The sequence below is a fragment of the Rhinoderma darwinii genome, chromosome 4, assembly GCF_050947455.1.
Source record: "Rhinoderma darwinii isolate aRhiDar2 chromosome 4, aRhiDar2.hap1, whole genome shotgun sequence".
Taxonomy (NCBI): domain Eukaryota; kingdom Metazoa; phylum Chordata; class Amphibia; order Anura; family Rhinodermatidae; genus Rhinoderma; species Rhinoderma darwinii.
The window spans coordinates 60,863,124-60,885,478 of NC_134690.1; the positions used below are offsets into that span (position 1 = coordinate 60,863,124).

The 22,355-nt window shown below is 45.1% G+C and overlaps 1 long non-coding RNA gene across 1 annotated transcript in view; it reads right to left on the minus strand.

Moving 5' to 3' along the window:
- Window positions 1-17,456: 17,456 nt before the first annotated feature.
- The window catches only part of LOC142760710 (uncharacterized), a 32,842-nt gene continuing 27,943 nt past the window's right edge, over window positions 17,457-22,355 (minus strand). The window contains exons 2-3 of the long non-coding RNA XR_012883371.1: window positions 18,849-18,984; window positions 17,457-17,800 (exon numbers count right to left, since the gene is read on the minus strand). This is a non-coding gene — a long non-coding RNA (uncharacterized LOC142760710). The remainder of the gene's footprint in view (window positions 17,801-18,848; window positions 18,985-22,355) is intronic.

Here is a 22,355-nt window from a genome sequence, read left to right on the forward strand (position 1 = left end):
GAATAGTTTTAGAACCCGTTAATAAGTATGTTACAACTTACCAAATAGAATTACTATAGATAAAATGCAAGTCCTGGAAATAGATTTTTAAAAATAATACCTAGAATAATTTAATTAGAAACCCATTGGGGCATATTTATAAAAAGTGTCACTTCGCAACATCTTTGCACCTACAGTGTCAACACCACACCACCAAACTGTAAAGAAAACGTACAAATAACGGCAGTCAAATGTGTAACGTCCGTGGTCGCTGACCACGAACTCCTCCCATCCTGCCAACGCCTTTCTCTCCAGAGATGCCAGCACATGCGTCCGTCCTGTCCCGCAGTGACCACAGTGACCACTAGGGTGCGCTCGCTCAGACCAGCCTTAAAGAGCCAGAGCGCACACTCGTGTGAGATTGAGTTGATTGCTCCCAGATCACCCTGGACTATAAGAAGGGCCCTTCCCCTTCCTGCATTGCCTGAGCGTTGTTTGTACCTACCTGTGTCTGTCCTTGCAAATGGTCCCTTGAGTGTTTTCCAGTTCCCAGTGTTCCCGTTCCTGCTACCTGTATCCCGTGCTACCGTGTTCCTGTGCTGTACAGTGTTGGAGTCGTGTTGGGTCACCTACTACACCCGCTGTGTTTCATCGCACATGTTGTCTGCCTGCTGCCAGAGATCCAATCGTGCCTAAACCATCGTTACTGTCTGAAATGCCACAGGTACCTTATCCGAACTATAGACATTGACTTTGTACCCTGTTTGGCCAGCTGTTATACCTCTACGGCGGTACGACCCAGTGGGTCCGCACCCCGGTCATGACAAAGTGTATATGAGATTTTCAACTCTATATCTGTGCCAAAAAAACAGTCTGTACAACTATTTATGCAGGTTCTCCATAGTGTAATATATGATGACTCTTCCTATTTGGAGAATGTTGTCAGAACTTATAGATCAGGGCCAGTTTACGGGGGTGGCAAACTGGGCAATTGTCTCCTAGGGACTACAGGAATGGTTCCCAAGAATAACCTGAGAGTTGGGCATGGAAATTTTCACTGCCTTGGACCACCAGGAATTTTACTGTGAACACTTTATTGCCTTAGACCACCAATAGGTAGTATTATTTGGACACAGAAAGTTGTTTTATTTGGGCATTGAATGGCAGAAAAATGTGTGGAAAATGTATGGCACTGTTATGTGGGCACTGAATGGCTATACTATGTGGGCAGTGTATTAAAGTATTATTTGGCATTCTATGTTATTATTCATATATATATATATATATATATATATATATATATATATATATATATATAAGTCCAAATACAATGTCAGCCGCACAGCCTTATAAATCGTAGGTGGGTGCCGACCTGCCCAGGTCAGGGCTAACATACCTGCTGTAGTAGAATCCAAAAATCAGGCAGCACTCCAAGGTATAAGCAAAGTAGAAAAAGGTGCTTTATTGGTCCATATACACACGACGTTTCAGCTCAACACAGGAGCCTTTTTGAAAAAGGCTCCTGTGTTGAGCTGAAACGTTGTGTGTATATGGACCAATAAAGTACCTTTTTCTACTTTGCTTATACCTTGGAGTGCTGCCTGATTTTTGGATTCTATATATATGTATGTATGTATGTATGTATTTTTTAATTAAAACAATATACTAAAAATGGTGAGTGGGGGGGCTCTACTTTCCTTAGAGATCTATAAAATGTTAATATGTAGCTGTGATGCTGGCCCCGAACAACATTGATTTTTACTTCCACTAGTGAAAAGGCATGGCAGGAAAATGACATGCAGTCCTGTGCTTAATAACACATTATATTCATGGTGACATTCCTTGAGAACAATTGCAGCCATGTAGTAATATCTTTTATCCCAAAAACATTAGAATTGAAATTCCTACTGTAGTGATGTATATATTGCCAACGATGAAGAGAGCACCTTTTATACCAGCTCCCTGACATACGGAAACATATGGCTTGCGGCTTCATTAATCAGTTTAATGTCGAGCTGTTCCTCAAGGCTCATCATTAATTTTGTATGTATAAGATAATTATATACACCTGAAAGTGGAAAATCTTCAGGAGTCATTTCTTATCTTTCTGTCATAGATCTTACTGAATAATGACAGGTATTTTTCATTACATGCACAATTGATATGTCTTCACTTCAGCACGTAATTTATTAAAATAATGTCTACAGTACAGCTCATTCCTAATGTAATCGGTTTTATATGTATGTTCGGCACTTGTAAGACTGAACCAACTCAGTTCTTTCTAGATAGTTGGTAAAAGAAATAATTTCTGTGCTGAAACCCTGAACTTAAAAGGCAACTCCACCCAAAATGGTAATGAAAAATGTTTTAATGCTTTTTCTAATGTTCTACTGCTCCAAAAATTGTTAAAGAGTAGGTTCACCTTTAAACCTCGTCACTGGGAATGAAGGTGCAATATCATTCTCCTGCGCACCATACACCTTTGTCTTATAATGCAGAGATCTTTGGATCCCTGAGTCTGTTGGGAAAGCCTCCCATTCAATGCAATGGAACTGTTATGTGCATTTTTACTATCTTGATAAAATGTGAAGATGTTTAATGGTTAGCTTTTTAGGTTTAGGTTGGCATTTTGAGGGAAAGTTAACCTTTTAAGTTTGAGTTGGCATTTTGAGGTATTTTAAACTCATAAATGTGGAGCTTTCTTAAGATGAAAGGACTTTATCCAATGTAAATTATAAAACATATTGCTTCTTACTTCCATTCTAATAGATTTGGATTCACATTTAAACAATGTGACTTTAAGTGACATGTCCAATATGATCTAGTTATCACCTAATTGCTATAGCACTGTTCACATAAGCCATGGGACTGTTTAATGTGATGTCACATTGGATGACATGACACCTGCAACTGCATTATTGACATTGCTCATGGAGCAAGAGGAGCCAGAGGCAAAATTTTGATTACGTGTTTTGTTTCAAAGGGTATTTATTGGTTTGTAAGTGTACAGAAAGTGCAAACAAGCACAATGCAAAAACAGTGACCCAACGCAGGGGGCAATTCAGGAATCTTAAAGGAAAAAAAAAGAACGTAAGAAAAAAGGAATATAAAGAAATAACAAATAACAGGAGATATCTCTAAGCGATAAATAAAATGGTAATAGCGTTTTAAGCCTACATAAGGCAGTATGAGGCAAAACACATATGCATCATCACATAGAAATAGGGAATCATATATGGACAGTGACATCAGGGGCTCCCTCTAGGAGCCGAATACCCAGCCAGTGAGTCGGCAACGTTCTGGCTGGGGATTCCACTCCTAGAGGGAGCCCCAATGGCGCTATATACAGGGAATGGGTGTGTGGTACTATCTACAAGGGTGTGTGTGTGGCACTATCTACAAGGGGGGCCTGTGTGGCACTATTTTCAGGGGGCTGTCTGGCACTATCTACATGGGGCTGTGTGGCACTATCTACATGTGGCTGTGTGACACTATCTAAAGAGGGCACTGTGGCGCTATTTACAGAAGACACTGTGGCGCTATCTGCGGAGGGCACTGTGGCATTATCTAGGGAGGGCACTGTATATATGGGGACAAAAACTGTAGGGCTAATTTTTATATGGGGGCACAAACTGGGGGCCTAACTTCTATATGGGGGCACGAACTGGGTGCCTAACTTCTATATAGGGCCTTGCCTCCACACCTTATTATATAGCTCTATTGTGTAGTTAGGAAATGCCTCTATTTTCTCTAATATGACTATTTTACCCACCCAACGTTTGAATTTATGAAGAGATAGGCTGGCTGCCTTCCACTTCGAGGCAATGTGTTTACGGGCCGCCAAAAGTATATATTTTGCAAATTTAAAAGGTGCATGACAAAGACCCGTAGTCTAATCTCCCAATAGACATATCGAAGGCACTTTATGAAATGTTGAACCTAAAACATCTGATAGCATCACACAAATAGAGTTTCAAAATCTACTCACTATATGGAAAGCCCACCAAGTGTGATACATGGACCCAATAAATCCACAGTTACTAAAGTAGGTGGGTGAATCCATCGGGTAGATGGCATGGAGGATAGGTCCTATGAAGAACCTTTATAGACCTGTAATGACGGGGTAGGGAGACAGACAGGTGAGCACTAATCTACCTGCCACTCAGTCCCTGCCTACTTGCAACGGCCCATCCTAGGCGACGGCGTACAACTGGGCGACGGTCCCTACGCTCAATAAGTGCACGACAGACAAACAGACAAGGGTACACAGAAGCTATAGGAAATGGGGCAGTTACCCACGGCAACACAGTGAGCAACAAGAGTAGTGAACGAGCCGAGTCAAACCAGGAGTGCACGAGGTACAAATCGCAGAGCAGGAGTGTAGTCAGTAAAGCCAGGGTCAAAAATGAAGCAAGGTCAATAATCATAGCAAGAGCAGCAGAGCCAGGAAACAGAAAAGAATCACAGGCAAAGGAGGAGCAGGAAATGCAGGTATAAATAGACAGAGGGCGGGAGCTAGCTCCGTCTGGCCAGGCTGTGATAGGCTCTCCCACTCCTCAGCCTCCCAGCCTGACTGGTAGAAGATCGTGTCACTCTCTCAGACTTAGAAGCAGGTGCAGACTGATTACCCACGGCCACGGGCATCGACACAGAAGCTGTGTCTGGCAGATCCTTTACAGTACCCCCCCTTTTAAGAGGGACCACTGGACTCTTTCTAGGTGGACCTGGCTTTACCCGCTACGCTCCTGCTCTGCAATTTGTACCTCGTGCACTCCTGGTTTGACTCGGCTCGTTCACTACTCTTGTTGCTCACTGTGTTGCCGTGGGCAACTGCCCCATTTCCCTGAGCTTCTGTGTACCCTTGTCTGTTTGTCTATCGTGCACTTATTGAGCGTAGGGACCGTCGCCCAGTTGTACGCCGTCGCCTAGGATGGGCGGTTGCAAGTAGGCAGGGACTGAGTGGCGGGTAGATTAGGGCTCACCTGTCTGTCTCCCTACCCCGTCATTACATAATCACAGGCAAAGGAGGAGCAGGAAATGCAGGTATAAATAGACAGAGGGCGGGAGCTAGCTCCGTCTGGCCAGGCTGTGATAGGCTCTCCCACTCCTCAGCCTCCCAGCCTGACTGGTAGAAGATCGTGTCACTCTCTCAGACTTAGGAGCAGGTGCAGACTGATTACCCACGGGCGTCGACACAGAAGCTGTGTCTGGCAGATCCTTTACAAGACCTTTATGTACAGCACTCAGCTATCTCCGGCAGTGCTATAGCGAATGAATTAAGAAGCAGGGCGCATGCTCGACCTGCAGCTCCATTCATGCAGAGGAACGGGACCCCTATTCTCGTGATTGGTGAGGGTCTGGCAGGGCTTAATTGAAGCACAATAATGGCAGACATGGGGGCCTTTATTAGGCTCCCAGGCTGCCATGACACCCATCAGCACAATACGATTGCGATGGGCTGATGGGCTATCGGAGGGCCGTCCCCCTCTTTTTAATGGCTTGGATTCCGTGGTCACTATTGACCACAACATCTACAGTAAGAGGCTAAATGGACGGGAGTTATCTCTGATGCCGGCCATTGCAGGGAGGTGTGAGTCGACAGCCACTGACTATGGAGCGGGCTCAGCCCGTGAACTTGCTCCATACTTCCCCATGGCGGGTGTCACTTACCAATACTTTTCACGGCAGTCACTAAGGGGCCTTAGGCTAGGCCATTGCCTTTTCACAGCGGCCCAGTCTAAGTCCTGCACGGGGCTCCTGCTCCAACGGACGCGACCAAAGTTTACTTTGATCGTGACCGTTTAACCCGTTAAATGCTGCGGTCGATAGCAACCCCGTCATTTAAATCATTTACAAAGGGAGGGAGCTCACTCTCTCACCCATCGGTGGCCCACAAATGCAATAGTGGGCATCCGATGGGGTGCCATGGCAGTCGGGGGGCTGTTAAAGGCCCCAAGGTCTGCCCTAGACATATGCCTATTAGGCATATTGTAAAGGATCTGCCAGGCACAGCTTCGGGGTTAACGCCCATAGATAATCAGTCTGCACCTGCTTCTATGTCTGTGAGACTGACTTCATCTTCCACCACTCAGGGTGGCAGGCTCAGGAGTGGGAGAACCTATCACAGCCTGGCCAGACGGAGCTAGCTCCCGCCCTCTGTCTATTTATACCTGCCTTTCCTGTTCCTCCTTTGCTTGTGATTCTTCTCGTTTGGTTTCCTGGCCCTGCTGCAGCTTCTTGTACCATTGTCCTTGCTTCATATTGACGCTGGCTTGCTGACTACTCTCCTGCTCTGCGTTTGGTACCTCGTACACTCCTGGTTTGACTCGGCTTGTTTACTACTCTTCTGCTCTGTGTTTGGCACCTCGTACTCTCCTGGTTTGACTCGGCTTGTTCACTTCTCTTGTTGCTCACTGTGTTGCCGTGGGCAACTGCCCCTTTCTCCCCCAAGCTCTCTGTACCCTTGTCTGTTTGTCGTGCACTTATTGAGCGTAGGGACCGTCGCCCAGTTGTACCCCGTCGCCTAGGGCGGGTCGTTGCAAGTAGGCAGGGACTGAGTGGTGGGTAGATTAGGGCTCACTTGTCTGTCTCCCCACCCCCGTCATTACACATATCCTAATAGATTGCCTGTTAGATTTACACTGACAGGCAATAATGTTTTGGTATACTAAGTATATCAAAGCATTATAGAAGCGATCTAAAGAATGCATAGTAAAGTCCCCTAGTGGGCTTAATAAAATAAGTACTAAATGTGAAATAAAAATTATTAAGAAAAATTACAGTAATAAAATAAATGAAACCATTTTTTTTCAATTAAAAAGTGGTTTTATTTAGTAAAAGTGTAAAAAAGAAATAAAACTACACATTTATGCTATCACCGCGACCATAATGACGCAAACAATAAAGTTAATATGTAATTTAAATTGCAAGGTGAACACCGTAAAAAAAAAGCAAAAAACAATGACGAAATTGCTATTTTTTTCTATTGCCCCCCAGAAAAGTAATAATAAACGTTAATTAATAAGTCCCATGTGCTCCAAAACAGTACCAATCAAAACTACGTCTCGTCTAGAAAACAACAAGCCCTCATATCACTACATTGACAGAAAAATAAAAAAAATTAAGTCTCTTGGAAAGCAACGATGCAAAAACAAATAATTTTAGTTCAAACTGTTTTTATTGTGCAAAATTAGTAAAAGATAAAAAACCTATACATATCTAGTATCATCGTAATCGTACCGATCTATAGAATAAAGGTAATGTGTTATTTACGCCGCACAGTGAACGGCGTGAATTTAAAACACATAGATCCATGGCGGAATTTCAGGGGTTTTTTCTATTCCCCCCCAAAAAAAAGTTTGTAAAAGTTAATCAAATAATTATATGTACCCCAAAATAGTGCCATTAAAATGTACACCTAATCCCACAAAAAACAAGTCCTCATACAGCTATGTCGACGGTAGAATAAAAAATGTATAGCTCTTTGAATGCGACTATAGGAAAATGAAAAAAATAGCTTGGTCATTAGGGCCTAAAATAGGCTGGTCACTAAGGGGTTAACTAATGTAAAGGATTTAGATATTCAGTTTTTTGGCTGCATTTATTTTATTGACAGGAAACATTTTCCAGTCATTAAAAAAACAAACAAACACAAAAACACAACATACCCCAAGAGCATCAAAAGCTGCACCAAAAGCTTCATCAATAACTGAATGTATAAAACCAGACCCAATCTAACTTAAAAAAATATAAACAAAAATAAATGACACACATATATATATAATTTAAACAGTCGTATTGATGTAAAATCCAGAATCTGAGGCATTGATATCTCATCTTTCCTTTTTTTATTTCTGTAATATACCGTTTTATGTTCTTCACTGTGTATAATAATGTTGGGTAACACATCTATGGATTTATGAGAACCTTTAGAGTAACCTTCACTTTCTTTTCTAAAAACTGTCAAAGTTATAAATATCAATCAAACCCCCCTTCCTTATTCATTTACTTTACAATGTTTGTGTAGGTATGCAATATGTATGGTCTGTATAGTTGCCCTATATTCATTCTGAACTAAACACATAACAGCAGCATTATTATGTTACAATTTCATGTCTGACCTGTGACCTTATATATCTTGCCTGACCGCTCTCCTTTTTTATTCTACATTTCACCAAAAATTGCTTTTTTTCACTGCATTGCCCTTTGAGGATTATAACATCGCTTGCTGCCTCTACTTAAATATCTGTCCACTATCAGTAAAGCTTTATCATATTCCAAGGGCACTTGACGGACAAAGGAAAACTGCTGAAATGAGATCATTATATTGTCTTATTTCTCCTTTAACTTATATTTCATTCTCTTGATGTGACTTAAAGATATGCAACATATTTATATTTTATACACTATATTATATACTATAAATGTCAAATAGATAATGAGGCATTTCATCTGACATACAAGTTGAGCAATTTTTTTGTGCTTTGAATAACTCCGAGTTAAGCTGTAACCCGGTGTGTTTTCTGCCATGCTACTGGAACACCAAAGACGAAATATCATGATGAGTTGTGTTAGACCACAAAGCAATGTCTGCTACATTGACAAAATTGACATACTCACTACATCTGTACTCTATTTCTATATTCCAATATTCATTTAGAGAGCATTCCTTCTCTTTAAGTTATTAAGGGATAACCCAATTAGTGCTAAAACATCCGATTATTAGTCACCAATTGGGGTAAAACTGCAAACAGGGTTTTATTGTAGTCTGTAACCATGGAGACACAAGTCAGATTAGGAGATCTATACACAAAACAGTAAGATATTTTTTAATCAAAACAATTTGTTTGATTCTCTATTTTAGATGTGTTGGAACAATAAATTATTGCAAAAGTGTAAATACCTGTAAAGGATCTGCCAGGCACAACTTCTGTGTATACGCCCATAGGTAATCAGTCTGCACCTGAGTCTATGTCTCTGAGACTGACTCCATCTTCCACCACTCAGGATGGCAGGCTTAGGAGTGGGAGAGCCTATCGCAGCCTGGCCAGACGGAGCTAGCTCCCGCCCTCTGTCTATTTATACCTGCCTTTCCTGTTCCTCCTTTGCTTGTGATTCTTCTCGTGTGGTTTCCTGGCCCAGCTACAGCTTCTACTATTTGATCCTGCTCCATACTGACCCTGGCTTACTGACTACTCTCCTGCTCTGCGTTTGGTACCTCGTGCACTCCTGGTTTGACTCGGCTCGTTCACCACTCTTGTTGCTCACGGTGTTTCCGTGGGCAACTGCCCCATTTCCCTTAGCTTTGTGTACCCTTGTCTGTTTGTCTCGTGCACTTACTGAGCGTAGGGACCGCCGCCCAGTTGTACCCCGTCGCCTAGGGCGGGTCGTTGCAAGTAGGCAGGGACAGAGTGGCGGGTAGATTAGGGTTCACTTGTCCATTTCCCTACCCCTATCATTACATAATCACAAGACCATATACCTAGTCTACCCTGGTCCCTGACACTACTATGGACCCCCTTGAGACCCTGGCCCAGCAAATGCAGGGTCTCTCCCTACAGGTCCAGGCCCTGGCTCAGAGGGTCAACCAGCCTGACGCTACCATGGTAGTGCCCCTCACCTCACCTCTTGAACCCCACCTCAAGTTGCCTGACCGGTTCTCAGGGGACCGGAGGACTTTTCTCTCCTTTCGGGAGAGTTGTAGGCTCTACTTTCGCTTAAAGCCTCACTCCTCAGGTTCTGAGAGCCAGCGGGTGGGTATAATTATGTCCCGGCTCCAGGAAGGGCCCCAAGAGTGGGCCTTCTCCTTGGCTCCTGACGCCCCTGAACTTTCCTCCGTTGATCGTTTCTGTTCTGCTCTCGGACTCATTTATGATGAGACTGACAGGACTGCCTTTGCCGAGAGTCAGCTGGTGACCTTACGTCAGGGTAAGAGACCTGTTGAGGAGTATTGTTCTGACTTTAGGAAGTGGTGCGTAGCTTCTCGGTGGAATGACCCTGCCTTAAGCTGCCAGTTTAGGTTGGTTCTGTCGAATGCCCTGAAAGACCTGCTAGTTAGCTATCCCTCTTCTGACTCCCTAGACCAGGTTATGGCTTTAGCGGTACGACTTGACCGACGTCTCAGGGAACGTCAACTTGAACATTTTTGTGTTTTCCCCTCTGACTCCCCCATGATGCCTCCCGAGGTCCCATTGCTTCGCTCTTCCACGGAAGACTCAGAGGTACCTATGCAACTCGGGGCCTCCGTGTCCCCCCGACAACGTAGAGAGATCCGCAGGAAGAATGGTCTCTGCTTCTATTGTGGGGATGACAAGCATCAAGTGAACACCTGTCCTAAGCATAAGAATAAGCAGCCGGAAAACTTCCGCGCCTAAGTGATCATCGGGGAGGTCACTTGGGCGCACAGGTATTTCCCGTAAATATGAAACGTAATAAAATCTTGCTTCCCTTTCAGGTCTCTTTTGGTGGTAGGTCTGCTACCGGCAGTGCCTTCGTGGATTCAGGGTCCTCTGCTAATATCATGTCTGTGGAATTTGCTATGTCTCTAGCTATGCCTTTGATTGATTTGCCTAAACCTGTCCCGGTAGTGGATATCGACTCCACTCCTCTTGCTAATGGTTATTTTACACAGCATACCCCTGTTTTTGAACTCCTTGTTGGCTCCATGCATTTGGAGCAGTGCTCTGTACTGTTGATGCAGGGATTATCGTCCGATTTGGTTTTAGGCCTTCCCTGGTTGCAGTTGCATAATCCCACGTTTGACTGGAATACTGGGGAGCTTACCAAATGGGGTAATGAATGCTTGACGTCATGTTTTTCTGTTAATTCTATTTCTCCCCCTGAGGAGGTGAGCACGCTACCTGAGTTTGTTCAGGACTTCGCTGATGTTTTCTCTAAGGAGGCCTCCGAAGTGTTACCTCCTCATAGGGAATACGATTGCACTATCGAATTGGTACCAGGAGCAAAGCTCCCTAAGGGTAGGATATTTAATCTTTCTTGTCCCGAACTTGAAGCCATGAGAGAGTATATCCAGGAATGCCTGGCCAAGGGTTACATTCGCCCCTCTACTTCTCCGGTAGGTGCTGGCTTCTTCTTCGTAGGGAAGAAGGATGGTGGTCTTAGGCCATGCATTGACTACCGTAACTTGAATAAGGTCACTGTAAGGAACCAGTATCCCCTTCCTTTGATTCCTGATCTCTTTAATCAGGTTCAGGGGGCCCAATGGTTCTCTAAGTTTGATTTACGGGGGGCGTATAACCTTATCCGCATCAAAGAGGGGGATGAGTGGAAGACTGCGTTTAACATGCCCGAAGGTCATTTCGAATACCTCGTCATGCCCTTTGGGTTGTGTAATGCTCCTGCGTTCTTCCAGAATTTCATAAATGAGATTTTAAGAGATTACCTGGGGGTATTTCTTGTAGTGTACCTTGATGACATACTGGTGTTTTCCAAGGACTTGTCCTCCCACATTAAACATGTCAGGAAGGTGCTCCAGGTCCTTCGGGAAAACAAACTGTTTTCGAAAACCGAAAAATGTGTGTTTGGGGTACAGGAGATACCATTTTTGGGTCAAATCCTCACTCCTCATGAATTCCGCAAGGACCCCGCCGAGGTCCAGGCTGTGGCGGAATGGGTCCAACCTGCCTCCCTGAAGGCGTTACAGTGTTTCTTGGGGTTCGCTAATTATTACAGGAGATTTATTGCTAACTTCTCGGTCATCGCTAAGCCTCTTACGGACCTCACTCGCAAAGGTGCTGATCTCCTCCACTGGCCTCCTGAGGCTGTCCAGGCTTTTGAGGTCCTTAAGAAGTGCTTTATCTCGGCCCCGGTGCTGGTTCAGCCCAACCAAATGGAGCCATTTATCGTGGAAGTAGACGCATCCGAGGTGGGAGTGGGGGCTGTCTTGTCCCAGGGTACCAGGTCCCTCACCCATCTCCGTCCCTGTGCCTACTTCTCCAGGAAGTTTTCGCCCACTGAGAGTAACTATGATATTGGCAACCGCAAACTTTTAGCCATTAAATGGGCATTTGAAGAGTGGCGCCACTTCCTGGAGGGGGCTAGGCACAAGGGAACGGTCCTTACTGACCACAAGAATCTGGTTTTCATAGAATCTGGCCGGAGGCTAAACCTGAGACAAGCTCGATGGGCGCCATTTTTTTACCAGATTCAACTTTTTGGTTACCTATAGGGCTGGGTCTAAAAATATTAAGGCCGATGCACTGTCGCGTAGCTTCATGGCCAGCCCTCCTTCGGAGGAAGGTCCTGCTAGTATTTTACCTCCTGGTATAATCATTTCTTCTATTGATTCTGATTTAGTCTCTGAAATTGCGGCTGATCAAGGTTCAGCTTCCGGGAACCTTCCTGAGGACAAGCTGTTTGTTCCCCTGCAATTCCGGCTAAGGGTACTTAGGGAAAATAATGACTCAACACTATCTGGTCATCCAGGCGTCCTGGGTACCAAACACCTCATTGCCAGAAACTATTGGTGGCCTGGGTTGCCTAAAGACGTTAAGGCCTACGTCGCCGCTTGTGAGGTTTGTGCTAGGTCCAAGACTCCCAGGTCCCGACCAGCGGGCTTACTACGTTCTTTGCCCATTCCCCAGAGACCTTGGACCCATATCTCCATGGGTTTTATCACCGATTTGCCTCCATCTCAAGGCAAGTCGGTGGTGTGGGTTGTAGTAGACCACTTCAGTAAGATGTGCCACTTTGTGCCCTTAAAGAGACTACCCAATGCCAAGACGTTAGCTACCTTGTTTGTCAAACACATCCTGCGTCTTCATGGGGTCCCTGTCAATATTGTTTCGGATAGAGGGGTACAATTTGTTTCATTGTTTTGTAGAGCCTTCTGTAAAAAGTTGGAGATTGATCTGTTCTTCTCCTCTGCCTTCCATCCTGAAACTAATGGCCAAACTGAGAGGACTAATCAATCTCTAGAACAATATTTAAGGTGTTTTATCTCTGACTGTCAATATGATTGGGTCTCATTCTTTCCCCTCGCCGAATTTTCCCTTAATAACCGGGTCAGTAACTCGTCAGGGGTCACCCCCTTTTTCTGTAATTTTGGGTTTAATCCACGGTTCTCCTCCGTTTCACCTGGTAGTTCCAACAATCCCGAGGTAGAGGTCATTCATCGGGAACTGTGCACAGTCTGGGCCCAGGTTCAGAAGATCCTGTCTCCTTCTGACTGGAGTTGCCCCCATCTTTTCGAATACACGACGTGTTTTATGCCTCCCTCCTTAAACGCTGCTCCCCGTCCTTGGCTCCCTCGAGGAAACCTCCTGTTCCCGTTCTCACCCCTGAGGGGGTGGAATTCGAGGTGGCCAAGATTGTGGACAGCAAGATGGTCCAAGGCTCCCTCCAGTACCTGGTCCATTGGAGAGGATACGGGCCTGAGGAGAGGACTTGGGTACCCGCCCGGGATGTTCACGCTGAGGTATTGGTCAGGAAGTTCCACCTTCGTTTCCCCAATAAACCAGGTCCACTTAGAAAGGGTCCGGTGGCCCCTCATAAAAGGGGGGGTACTGTAAAGGATCTGCCAGGCACAACTTCTGTGTATACGCCCATAGGTAATCAGTCTGCACCTGAGTCTATGTCTCTGAGACTGACTCCATCTTCCACCACTCAGGATGGCAGGCTTAGGAGTGGGAGAGCCTATCGCAGCTTGGCCAGACGGAGCTAGCTCCCGCCCTCTGTCTATTTATACCTGCCTTTCCTGTTCCTCCTTTGCTTGTGATTCTTCTCGTGTGGTTTCCTGGCCCAGCTACAGCTTCTACTATTTGATGCTGCTCCATACTGACCCTGGCTTACTGACTACTCTCCTGCTCTGCGTTTGGTACCTTGTGCACTCCTGGTTTGACTCGGCTCGTTCACCACTCTTGTTGCTCACGGTGTTTCCGTGGGCAACTGCCCCATTTCCCTTAGCTTTGTGTACCCTTGTCTGTTTGTCTCGTGCACTTACTGAGCGTAGGGCCTAGAGCGTTGTACCCCGTCGCCTAGGGCGGGTCGTTGCAAGTAGGCAGGGACAGAGTGGCGGGTAGATTAGGGCTCACTGGTCCGTTTCCCTACCCCTATCATTACAATACCCTTTTATTTCTCCATCCTTTACTTTTGTGCACCCTACTGCCACTTTAACATCCTTCCTCCAATCTGAAAAACAACAGTTATAGACGTGTCCTTCCAACAAAATATGTTTTAATAGAGACAATAATATTCATAAAAGGAATTTCCCTAATTACACATTAGCTGTGTATCTAAAATGGCAAAAGATATTTCTGAGATTAGATACAGGATGAGTAGCAGCCAAGAAGTCATTACTAAGACAAGAAAATAAACAAGAAAGAAGTTTCCACTAGAACTAAGAAACAGGACATCAGAGATGGTTTTATGTATTGATGAGACTGAATCTGAGATCTTTGGAAGTGACAGAGAGCAGAATGTACAACACTTAAGCAATGAACAGCTCTTTGAACCATGTCTGCAGCCATCAGTCAGACATGGTGGAGGATCAGTACTAGTTTGGGGATATATAAAAACATCTGGAGTAGGTGATTTGTTTTTTATTGAAAGCATCATGAATGCTGATAAGTACACAAATGTTAATTCATCATAATTGTAATCTCTGGAAAACATCTGACCGGGAACAAATGTAATGCTGCAGCAGGATAACCACCCCAAGCAACTGCTGTAAAGATCAAGACGCACTTATCAAATAAAGAAGAGCTGGTGTCCTCAAAAAGACCATTCACCCAAAAGCTCAGAACTCATTGTCACGTTGGGTACATGGACCCACTGGGCCATACTGCCTTGACGGTATGGCAGCTGACCAACAGGACACAGGTCACAGTCTATAGTTCGTATAGTGTACCTGTGGTAGCTCAGACAGTAGCAAGAAAGGCTCGGCTGGGACTAGGCAGCAGGCAGGCTCCAGGCATGGTGTAGCAAAACAGGCATGATATACACCACAGCACGACTTCAGCTCAACACTGTACTTGACCAGGATAGCACGGGATACAGGTTACAGGTAGAAGGAATGGGAAACACTGGGAACTAAGAAACACTAGGACATAATTTGCTTAGACAGACTAGGGTATGACAACAATGCTCAGGCATTGCAGGGAGGAGCACAGCCCTACTTATAACCCAGGGCACTCTGGGAGCAATCAGCTCAATCTCCCACCTGTGTGCACTTTGGCTCTTTAAGTCTGGACTGAGCTCGCGAGCGCACCCTGGTAGTCACTGTGGAACAGGATGGCCACATGTGCAGACATCTCTGGAGAGAAGGGCGTAGACTAGATGGAAGGCACTCGTGGTCAGCGAACACAGACGTTACAGTATCCCCCTCTTAGACCTCCTCCTCTTCGGACCAGAATGAAAGATAAACCTCTTAATGAGGGTAGGAGCATTGAGATTCTTTTCTGGCTCCCAGGACCTCTTTTCTGGACCAAACCCCTTCCAATCTACTAAATAAAAGGTTCTTCCACTTACTTTTTTAGTGTCCAGGATCTCCTTAACCCCAAAAGTCTCTGATGAACCGCTGGGATACACTGCAGGAGTGGAAGTCTTGGAGTAGCAGTTCAAGATCAACGGCTTCAGCAGGGAGACATGGAAGGAGTTGGGGATATTTAGGGTAGGAGGCAGCCGAAGCTTTTAGGAAATGGTTGATTTGTTGCCAAATCTCGAAGGGTCCAAGGAACCTGGGAGCAAACTTGTACGATGGCACCCTCAGCCGGATATTCCTAGTGGACAGCCAGACCTTAGTACCCCGAAGGAACTGGGGAGGCTCTCGTCTTCTTGTGTCTGCCTTTCTCTTCATGCGGTCGACCGCCAGCAGAATAGCAACTCGAGTCTGCTGCCAGATCTGTAGAAAGTCCCTGAATGCAGAGTCAGCTGCAGGCACATGGGACGTAGTGGAAACAGGAAGAGGTATACGAGGGTGTTGGCCATAGACAATGAAGAATTAACTCTTAGCGGTGGACTCTTTAGTATGGTTGTTGTAGGAGAACTCAGCCCAGGGAAGCAGCTGCACCCAGTCATCGTGCTGCCTGGATATAAAGTGTCATAGATAGTTCTCCATAATCTGGTTTATTCTCTCGACTTGACCATTGGACTGGGGATGGTAGGCAGAGGAAAAGTCCAACTTCATACCGAGGAGTACGCAGAGGGCTCTCCAGAACATAGAGGTGAACTGAACCCCCCGATCCAACACAATATGTAGAGGCAAGCCGTGCAGATGGAAGATGTGTTGGACGAAGAGATTGGCCAGTCAGGAAGCAGACGGTAGGCCGGTCAGTGGAACGAAATGAGCCATTTTGGAGAATCGGTCCACCCGCACCCAGACCGTACTGCAACCAGCAGAGAGAGGCAGGTACGTGACAAAGTCCATAGCAATATGTTGCCAGGGGGCATCGGGCACAGGCAACGGCTGGAGCAGGCCCGCCGGTTTGGAGTGGGCAACTTTATTTGCTGCGCACACCGTGCAGGAGGAGACAAAGTCCGTGATGTCTTTGGGCAATGTGGGCCACCAGAACTGACGAGCGATCAGGTCTCGGGTCTTACGAGCACCCGCGTGACCTGCCAATTTGGAACTGTGTCCCCAGCAGAGGATTCTTCTTCTGTCCGCCAGACGCACAAAAGTCCTCCCCGGGGAAATGTCTCTAACTTGCAGAGGGTTGACAAGGATGATGCAGGATGGGTTAATGATACACTGTGGAGACTCCATAGTGTCCTCTGTCTCGAATGACCTGGACAAGGCATCTGCCCTCACATTCTTGTCGGCCGGACAGTAGTGGAGCTCAAACTGGAACCGGGCAAAGGACAGCGACCACCTGGCCTGACGAGGATTCAGTCACTGGGCCGTCTGGAGATAGGTGAGGTTTTTGTGGTCCGTAAATATCAAGATAGGATGAACTGCGCCCTTTAATAGATGTCTCCACTCCTCCAGAGCCAATTTGATGGCCAGTAACGCCCAATCCCCAATCAAGTAGTTGCGTTCTGCGGAAGAGAAGAGCTTAGAGTAACAGCTGCATACAATTGACTTGCCCTTGGAACCTCTCAGGAACAGGAGTGCACCAGCACCGACAGAGGAGGCGTCCACCTCCAACGAAAACTGTTGAGAAACATCTGGATGATGGAGGATAGAGGCTGATGTGAAGGCACTTTTCAGGCTATTGAATATGGACTCTGCTTCTGGAGTCCACACCTTGGCCCTTCTTATAACCCAGGGTGCTCTGGGAGCAATCAGCTCAATCTCCCACCTGTGTGCGCTTTGTCAACTTAAGTCTGGACTGAGCTCGCGAGCGCATCCTGGTGGTCACTGTGGAACATGCGCAGACATCTCTGGAGAGAAGGGCGTCGACTGGATGTAAGGAGTTCGTGGTCAATGACCACGGACGTTACACTCATCATCAGTAAATAATGACAAAAATGCTCCCAACTTCTAAGACTGAACTTTGCAGGTGTTTACAGGAAGCATGGAATATGTTACCCCATTCTGCTACAAATTATGTCATGCTGTCAGCATCTGTCCATCAAATTACATCACTTACTATCTCTCTCTCTAACCACAGAGTCTTGTTTCCTAACAAGTGACCTCAGTGTTGTGGTCATAGTAATTCATACAGGCGCCTGGGAGAGAACAGGCCAGGGAGGTTCCATCAATAAAGTCAGAAACAGTTGTGGAAGATGAATGCCAGTTACGGGCTAGGTTAGGAGGAAGCTTGAACTAGGGTAAAAAATGCTAAAAAGTTGAAAAAAAAAAGGCGGTACTTTTCCCAGGTCATTTCCCCTGAGCAGCTTCTTTAGCAATCGCTGACAACGTAGTCTAAATCAAATGCAAAACAGCAAACAATAAACACCTTTACAAAATACAGGTTGCTGTTCTAAGTAGGTTTAAATGATCAGGGATCCTCAGACATAGTCTAAGCACCAATTAGCTGACATGTTCCTGTCCCTTTAAGATGTCATTTTGCGCATGCGTTGCTTTGGAGAGCGTGGTGGCGGAGGTGAGACAAGGGACCTTGGCCAGACAAGTAGTGGCACTTCAAGTGTATTAGTGCCATCAATAGAGAAGGCACAATTCCTATTCAACCCCTGATTATACTCACTTTGCTAACTTTCTACATGTACTACATCACACATGTTTACATAGGGTAGTTTAGGGCCTAGTGGTAGTATTCTATAATATCCCTGGGGGTCTAAAGTTGCTTAGCAGTTAGTACCTAGTAACTCTGGTAGTCTAAAGTGATAAACAGGTTAAAATGGATATCCATGGTGTTCTAGGATGGTTATGCGTTGATATGTTATATCCCTGATACTTAATTAGTTAACACTTGATATTGTATAATAATATATTAATATAGTTTATTATTTTATGGGCTAGGATGGCGAAGGGGGTTCATGGTTAATTTAATTTAATCCTCACAGGTTCAGAATTCTTCTGGGGTCAGAGCTCTGTTTTTCTGTTACTGCTCTTCAATTACCCTGTTAAATAAGAAAATTCTGTCTGCCTGCAGCTGCCACTAGAGGGAGCTCACTACGTATCTCTTCATACAGCTCTCATTGAACGCAGTCATAAATCAAAATGCTTAGAGCTCAGCTAGTGGCAATATAAATAATTTTTAAATGTAACTAGATTTTGTGACTTCAACTGCTCCCACCACTAGGTTTGCCTATAAGACTAAATGCATTTTAAGCCAACAAACTGGCAGGGAATAGGCCAAGGGTCAAGGAGGGAGAGGGGGAAGAAAACAACATGCCCTTCTGTCTATTATGTTTGTATAGCGTGGAAAAAAAGACACACTCAGACTTATTTCTTCGCCCCCAGTTTGCATATGTGATGTAGTGCAATGAAGTCATGTATATCGGTTTACCTGGTGCTGTATTTCACAGGTAGCCGGGTAGTTGTTCCGTTCTGGGCCGTCGTTGAATCACATGATCTTTAGTCTACCTCCCTGTGTCCTAGAGTGTCTTCTGTAGGGACCGTAAGTCAGCGTCTCATTTTAATATCTATACCAATAAAGGCCACAAAGAGCAAAATTATCGTCCACGTATATCAATACATAGTATAACTATAAACATATATGTAGACATGTTTGTATCTGTCATGATCACAGGGTATGTGGACCCACTAGGCTGCTACGCCATAGCGGAGAGGCAGCTGACCAGGTCACAGTCTATACGAAAGTCAGTAATAGATAGTAACGATTAGGTTCCTGAACTAGTCCATATGGTGGCTGTGGCTTCAGCACGGATGGAGGCCCATGCAGCAGGTAGTGTCAGACGTGGCGGGCAGTATCCGATGTGGCAGAAGACACTGGACGTGGCTGAAGACACTGGACGTGGCAGAAGACACTGGACAAGGCAGAAGACACTGAACGTGGCAGAAGACATTGGACGTGGCAAACGACAGCAGGTGCAGTAGACACGACTCCAACACTAGTAGGCACAGGAACAAGAACAGCACGGGATACAGGAACAGGTAACAGGGCACGGGTAACAACTGGAATGGGAAACACTAAGGGACCATTTACAAGACAGACTGGGAAAACTAACAATGCTCAGGCAAGGATCAGAAGGGCTGGGGCCTTCTTATAGACCAGGAAATCATGGGCCGTTGATAATGATGATTTCCTGATGTGCGCGCGCTGGCCCTTTAAGGCTGGGCACGAACGTGCGAGCGCATCCTACGGGACACAGCAGAACGGAGCGGAAGTGAGCGCTGGTGTCTCCTCGGAAGGAGATGGGACCGGCGCTCACGGATCCATGGCTGTAGGCGACAGGAGGTGAGTAAACCCGACGGCCCGTGGCCATGGACACTACAGTATCAAAATAAAAAATAACTAATAGCACACAATTTGTACCATACACAAATTCAATACTTTATTTGAAATAGCATGATAGCAAGTTGGCCATCAAAACCTATAATGACACACAATTAAAAAATTTAATATTGTTGTGGTAGTTAAGGGACCACAGTACATACAGTAAGAATCACAGTGAAAATAAAGCATGGTACAGCATTATATTCAAGGGAAGAAAAGTATATAAACTCAGTAAATCACTGCATATCGGTACACCTCCACAAAATACTAAATAGAGGCCCCAAACCGGGGCCCTAGATCAAATACCAACCCATATTCTGCATACTGTCCCCATAATACACACAAGACCACCACACTAAGAGCGTTTCATTCTAAGTCTATGAGCGCTTTAATGTGAGTCTCCTAGACTAGCATTGAGACACTGACCTCTGGTTCCTACATTAGACGCTGTAGGATAAAGAGAGTCAGACTAAAGATCAGCGGCCCGGAACAGTGCGGCTACCTGTGAAACACAGCACCAGGTAATCCGATACACATGACTACTGTACATTACACTACATCACATTTGCAAATGGGGGGGGGGGACGCCAAAGTACTTCTTTAAGTGATACCCTTTTCATTTTATATAAGATATAAATATATAAGAAAAAAGATGCTGGCTATCCTAAAACATTCTGGAGAGATTAAAGATGTCTTTCTCCAATAAAACAGAGAAAGCCAACACTTTGTGTAGCCCTTTAAGATGATGTCCCGGCACAATACAATCTTTTCTCTGCCTATGTGAGCATGAAAAACCAATGTTAAATTGTATACTTCATACAGCTGCAGGATTCATTTCATATGCGTCCCACAATTTCACGGTTAGTGTTTGTGTACACGGACAGATTAGGATGAAAGCAGAAGCAAGAAACAATGCATTTTCTCATAGATTATTACCTTGAGTGATGAGCAATGCAAAAGTATAAGGAATTGCTGTGTATGGTATACCAATATATAGATAAGAAGAAGAAATCATACATTTAATTCCATCTTCCCATCTGCTCGAAAGGTATTTGTTTTCCAATACTTTGATATAGGAATTTGAAAAATGTCAAAATGTTTGTCTCCCACTAATGTATTATATTTTTACTATGTCAGCCATGCATTAGCTCTTTGCCTTGGATGGACATGTCCTAATGTTTTAATGTCAGATACAGAAAATACTTATTGCTTCAAAAACAGTTTTAATAGAGATCACGCATGTAAAAAAACAATGGTGTCTATGCTTTATACATTGCTTAAATTACAACTCCAGAACTCCCCATAGATTACAGCTCGGGATGCAGCAATGTTCGAAAAAATAATCTCATGTTTCATTGAAAGAAAATTAATTCTCTTTCTTTTTAAATTCTGTTTTTATTCTGATCTTCCTGGCTGATAAATAGAATGCCACAAAAGGGATGTAAGGCCTTAAACACACGTATTATGAATCCATTCAAAGATTTGTTATATAGTGCACACATAGCATGCTATGGATCCATACTGAACCTCCATTTGCCTTAAATTTTTAGTTCTTGTTTTATTTATCATGGACTCCAAATGAATCAGTGAGAAAATAAAATTGTAACATGCTCCAACATTGCTTGTTAGGGAGAATACACAAAACAGTAGCACACAGATTGTCTATGAGTCCAGTGGCGGATCCCCATAGGGCCATTTAGTGCGGCCGCCCGAGGTTCCCCGGGGCCCAATGGCCATCCATATAATAAAAGCACATAGCAGTTTTGTCGCATTTTTGGCCACGAATCGTGGCAAAAAAACACGACAGAACTGCTTTGTGTTTAAGGCCCACGTAAGGGGGGTTTTCCAGTTGCCCAGAAAGCCCTCCCTGTGACCAGCACTGAAAGACCCTTTTATACTATAGGACTCAATTATATCCTTTGGCAGCAGTGGTGAGGCAAGGGAGCCATTGGTTCCCTTTCCAGCCATTTGGCGCTTTTTTTTTTATGCAGGCAGCCTGATGATGTAATCGCACCGCTTGCGTCACTCCGCTGGAGCAGGTCTGGTCAGAAGAGGCCTGCATTGCTGGAAGAGAGCATAGCACTGGAACGGGGACAGGTGAGTGTGGCGCTATCTACGGGGGGGGGGCAGTATGGCGCTATCTACAGGGGGTTGTGGCACTATTTACATGGGCAGTGTGGCACTATCTACAGGGGGGTGTGGCACAATCCACATGGGCAGTATAGCACTATTTACATGGGTAGTGTGGCATTCTCTACCTGGGCACTATGGCACTACCTGAATGGGCACTGTGTGTGGCACTATCTACATCGGCAGTGTGTGGCACTATCCACAGGGGGCAGTGTGGCACTATCTACGGAGGGCACTGTGGTACTATCCACAAGGGGCTGTGTGTGGCACTATCTACAGAGGGCACTGTCGCACTTTCTGCAGGAGGCACTGGCGCTATCTACAAGGGGAAGAGTATGGAAGTAACTGCAGGGGTCACTGTGGTACTATCTACAGGGGGTACTCACTATCTACAGGGGGCAATGTGTGGCACTATTCCACAAATAG